Consider the following 6208-nt stretch of genomic DNA (forward strand, 5'->3'; position numbering starts at 1 on the left):
TCGCCTGTCCAGTTCTCTCAGATCAGTGCAGGTGAAAGAATGGAGACAAGCAGAAGAACGTGACACTTAAGAACCACTATACTTCTGACGTCACCATTCGGTTGAATGATTTAGTTAAAATAACGCTTTCATTAACAGCATTCATCGTCTCTATTCTGTATAACTATGTCAAAATGAATACAATATTTGATTTCACTACAATCTTAATAACAAATCCCAAGGATAATTGAAATTCATATCAAAATTCAGAATGAATAGTTCAGAAACCAAAATGAACAGAGTAGGCCTAGGCCCACATAAAATGTGAATCTGAATGTTGAGGATTCATTCATAGTAGGCCCAGACATCGGTCCAGGTTGGCTGCGCACAATTGGCCCAACATCGTCCAGGTTGGTTTGGCCGGGGTAGGCCGTCATTGTAAAATAAGAATTTGTTCTTAACTGACTTGCCTAACTAAATAAAGGATTTTTTTTAAATGAAAAGCTATCTTTTAAAAAACATTGATGAGTTTAAGAAGCTGAGAGTAAAAATGGGCTTCTATAGAAATAGGTCCTGCTCTCGCTAAATAGTAGATTATTCAGTCGACGTTCCTATCAGTCCTAGACTATGGCGACATCTATATGAACGCAGTTGCCATTTCATTAAAGTCGTTAGATGCAGTTTATCATAGCACACTGCGCTTTATTATGGGCGACAATTTTAGCACTCATCACTGCATTTTCTAAGTTGGTTGGCCCTCTTTGATGTCACGTAGGTTGATACATTGCTATGTTTTGATTTATAAAGCCCTTTTACAAAAAGTCCCTACTGTACCTAACATCTTTACTAAACTTTAGACATACAAGTTACCACACCCAGTCTCAGGGATGGTTAACTCTGATAATTACTTTGGTTTCTACTGAGTAAGTAATTGAGCTTTTCTTGCACCTTATTTGTGGAACAATCTTCAAAATGCTCTTATATTTGATGTTTTTGTGCCTTTAGGGCAAGTCAAGGCTGATTGAGGACCTTACTACTGATGAAAGTGTTTGTTTTTTATGACCATGTTGTTCTTTCTGCTTGCATTTTGTATTTACATTGATGTGTGTATTTTCTGTCATTCATGTAACACTTCATGTTTCAGCATGATAATGTGGCGGCCCATGTCGCAAGGATCTGTACACAATTCCTGGAAGCTGAACATTTCCCAGTTCTTCCATGGCCTGCATACTCACCTGACAACATTCCACAGGCCACAATCAACAGCCTGATCAACTCTATGCGAAGGAGGCAAATGGTGGGCACACCAAACACTGACTGGTTTTCTGATCCAAGCCCCTACTTTTTCTTAAGGTATCTGTGACCAACAGATGCATATATCTATTCCCAGTCATTTAAAATCCATAGATGAATGAATTTCAACTGACGGATTTCCTTATATAAACTGAAACTCAGTAAAATCTTTGAAATTGTTGCATCTTGTGTTTACAGTGCATTTGGACTATTCAGACCCCTTGACTTTTTCCATATTTTGTTACATTACAGCCTTATTCTAATATTTAATAAATAGTTTCCCCCCTCATAAATCCACACACAATACTCTATAATGAAAAAAAACTAAACTGAAATATCAGATTTACTTAAGTATTTAGATACTTTACTCAGTACTTTGTTGAAGTGCCTTTGGCAGTGATTACAGCCTTGATTCTTCAGGGGGATGACTCTACAACCTTGGCACACCTGTATTTGGGGAGCTTCTCCCATTCTTTTCTGCAGATCCTCTCAAGCTCGGTCAGGTTGGATGGAGAGCATTGCTGTACAGCTATTTTAAGTTTTCTCCAGAGATGTTCAATCGTGTTCAAGTCCGGGCTCTGGCTGGGCCACTCAAGGACATTCAGAGACTTTTCACAAGGCCACTCATGCGTTGTCCTGTTGGAAGGTGAACCTTCGCCCCAGTCTGACGACTTGAGAGCTCTGGAGCAAGTTTTCATCAAGGATCTCTCTGTACTTTGCTCCGTTCATCTTTCCCTCGATCCTTACTAGTCTCCCAGTCGCTGCCACTGAAAAACATTCCCACAGCATGCTGCTGCCACCACCATGCCTCACTGTAGGGATGGTGTCAGTTTTCCTCCAGATGTGCCACTTGGTATTCAGGCCAAATAGTTCAATCTTGGCAAACTCCAAGCGGGCTGTCATATGACTTTTTCTAAGAAGTGACTTCCGTCTAGCCACTCTACCATTAAGGCCTGATTGGTGGAGTGCTGCAGAGATGGTTGTCCTTCTGGAAGGTTCTCCCATCTCCACAGAGGAACTCTGGAGCGCTGTCAGAGTGACCATCGGGTTCTTGGTCATCTCCCTGACCAAGAAGGCCCTTCTCCCCCGATTGCTCAGTTTGGCCGGGCGGCCATGTCTAGGAAGAGAGGTGGTTCCAAACCTCTTCCATTTAAGAATGATGGAGGCCACTATGTTCTTTGGGACCTTCAATGCTGTAGACGATTTTTGGTACCCTTCCCAAGATCTGTGCCTCGAGACAACCTTGTCTCAGAACTCTACGGACAATTTCTTTGACCTCATGGCTTGGTTTTTACTCTGACACGCACTGTCAACTGTGGGACCTGATATAGACAGGTGTGTGCCTTTCCAAATCATGTTCAATCAATTGAATTTACCACAGGTGGACTCCAATCAAGTTGTAGAAACATCTCAAGGATGATCAATGGAAACAGGATGCACCTTTGCTCAATTTCGAGTCTCATAGCAAAAGGTCTGAATACTTATGTAAATAAAGTATTTCTGTTTTTTATGTTTAATAAATTAGCAAAAAAATCTGAAAACGTGTTTTGGCTTCGTCATTATGGGGTATTGTGTGTAGATTGCTGGGGGAAAAATATTTAATCAATTTTAAAATAAAGCTGTAACGTAACAAAGTGTGGAAAAGGTCAAGGGGTCTAAATACTTTCCGAATGCACTGTATATTTTTGTTCAGTATAAATAGGGAAAGGGGGATACCTTGTCAGTTGTAAAACTGAATGCATTCAACTGAAATATAAATATCTTGCTGTGCATACTTTATTAGCGAGCTCAACACAGTATCATAAAGACGTTTTCATTGCTAGCTATGGCTGTGTAGCTAAACAGTTGCCAACCCATTCATAGATGCTAATTACCCTTGGTGCCTATTGACGATACTATCTTCTGGCCAGAGGTTTGTTAATTAAGAGCCCTGACGCTTGTTCTGAACATTAAAACATATCGCTTGTGGTACGGTTTTGGAACCATAAGGAACGTATCTTTTGATAGCAGCTAAACATTTTTTTTCAAAAAACACAAGGTAAAATTACTACACACCTTTATATGGTTAGGGTTAGGGTAAAGGTTCTCATACGGCCATATTTTCATGTTACTGTGCTTGTTTACGGAAAACAGACACGGGCATACCTATGCTAATTAGCTAGCTGCGTCTCCGAACAACTGCATGTAAATGGAAAATGGACGCCACAAATATGTTGTTCCCGAAAACGGTGTAAAACCGGTTAAAACACTACACTAAGTGTACATTTTGCATTTGTGAAATTGTTTTGATATGAACGTAGAGCGCTTTATGTTTCTAGAACCGTACCGCAATTGAGTATCGATTCATGTTTAAATGGAATATTTGGCTGTTTTAGCTGCCAGAGCCAATTCAACTCTAAACAAAACATGTATGGTTCTTGGAAAGGGAAAGGGGGATACCTAGTCAGTTGTATAACTGAATGCATTCAACTATAAGGAGTAACGTTAGGGTCCTTTGGACGATTACTGGGCTAAACAGTTGCATACAGGTAGCCTGCTAACTTGCCTGCTACAGTAGCTAGCCTGCTACAGTAGCTAGCCAGAACTCTAGCTGGTGAGCTAACTTTAGATTGGTTAATGTTTATTGCTAATGTGCTAAGCCATGCATGACATGATGATAATCTTTGTCATGTTTGTCAGGTTGTCATGTTTCACCACCAAAAATATCCACTGTGGTTAAAATACTAACCCATGTTAGCTAGGTGACACACATACTAGATTGGCTAGCTAGATTACCATGATGAAATTATGGCTAAATAGGTCCCTAGATTGGATAATAGATTTTGATTTTTAACTAATTGGCTGCCTAGATGAACATAATTTACATCTAGCTAGCTGGTAATTATGAAGTTAAATGTTTGACAAATCAGTTGTGTTAGCATTGCCATTGTTTGGCTGAAAACAGGTTGAATACAGGGCTTGTTTTTTAGTGTCAAGTTTAAACAGGCCAGCAAAATTCTTACCTTGGGAGCTCTTTCTCAACAATGGGATAATAATATATATAAAATAAAAGTAAGAATTAAAACCACACAATAATTCTAGTAGAGCTGTAGCAGTCAACAGGCAATAACCAGCTATATGACATAAATGAATTCATGTTTTTACTCTAACCTATTTTATGGAATTTGTCTTTCAGCATAAGAAGAACCTGCTCCACCAGTACAAGGAGGTGAATTCAGGTATTTGGTCTTTGTACTTTATGAGTTTATTGCTTGAACTTGGGGGTCAGTGAATGTAATTGCTAGTATGCAAGGTTTTGATGTATTGTCTATTGTTGTCTGCTTTCCTCTTTTACAGGTTCAATTGTCTGTTGTCTGGTGTTGTAGTGGCTAAGGACTTTTCAGTCAGATATAATCAGATTTCAGCTGTTTTGCAATGTTAAAACTTCTTATGGCTACAGGGGGCGTATTGAGTAGCCAGATTATATGTGCCCATTTCAAATGGCGTCGTACTCAATTCTTGCTTGTACAATATGCATATTATTATTACAATTGGATAGAAAACAATCTCTAGTTTCTAAAAACGTTTGAATTATTTCTCTGAGTGAAACAGAAATCCTTCTGCAGCACTTTTCCTGACCAGGAAGTGAAATGTCAGAAATCTATGCTCTGTTCAACCTCATGCCTATACATGGGCGTGTTACGTAGGAGTCTACAAACACTTCCTACGCCTTCCCCTGGTTGTCAAGATGCTGTGAGAGAAGAAATTTTGTGTCTATCTTGGTCAGAGGTGGAATAAAAGGTCTTTGTTTGACGTGACCGTCCATATCCTGTTTCTGGAGTGCGCGAAAGAGGACACGGATATGGCTTTTGTTTAGCTGTGGTTATGAAAGACGAACATCTCCGTCTTAGATTTGATTTGATACATGTCACCATATCATCGTAACGTATGTTTTTTCAATATAGTTTAATCAGATTATTGAAACTTTTTCGGGAGTTTTGCCGTGTTCCGTTTTCTAACTTTGTTGACGTTGGAGTAATCCGTGTCACTTGGCAAGTGCCCATGCTATATGAAGAGGGATATTTGCCGTTCCAGATCAAAACAACGACTATTCTGGACAAAGGACACCTTATCCAACATTCTGACGGAAGACCACCAAAAGTAAGAAACATTTTATGATGCTATTTCTAATATCTGTCATGCATGTTGACTGGTCGTGGGCGCCCAAGTGTTTCTGGCTATTGTGGCTATGCTAATATCAGGCTACATTTTGTTTGCGCTGTAAAACATTTAATAAATCGGAAATATTGTCTAGAATCACAAGATGCCTGTCTTTCAATTGCTGTACACTATGTATTTTTCAGAAATGTTTTATGATGAGTAATTAGGTATTTGACGTTGGTGTCTGTAAATATTATGGCTGCTTTCGGTGCAATTTCTGATTGTAGCTGAAATGTAAACTATGAATTATACCTGAAATATGCAAATTTTTCAAAAAAAACACATGCTATACAATAAATATGTTATCAGACTGTCATCTGATGAGGTTGTTTCTTGGTTAGTGGCTATTTTTATCTTTATTTGGCCGAATTTGTGATAGCTACTGATGGAGTAAGAATATTGGTGTCTTTTGCTAACGTGATTAGCTAATAGATTTACATATTGTGTCTTCCCTGTAAAACATTTTAAAAATCGGACATGTTGGCTTGATTCACAAGATGTGCACCTTTCATCTGGAGTCTTGGACTTGTTAATGTGTGAAAGTTAAATATTTAAAAAAAATATATTTTGAATTTCGCGCCCTGCACTTGAGCTGGATGTTGTCATAAGTGTACCGGTGTCGGGCTGCAGCCATAAGAAGTTTTAATGTCCTTCCTCCCAGAAATGTGCAAGCATCATCTGGACTGGACACCACCCAGTAAACATATTTTTGATCAGGACTTTTGCAAAGAAAAGG

Source organism: Salvelinus fontinalis, chromosome 5 (genome assembly GCF_029448725.1).
Source record: "Salvelinus fontinalis isolate EN_2023a chromosome 5, ASM2944872v1, whole genome shotgun sequence".
Classification (NCBI taxonomy): domain Eukaryota; kingdom Metazoa; phylum Chordata; class Actinopteri; order Salmoniformes; family Salmonidae; genus Salvelinus; species Salvelinus fontinalis.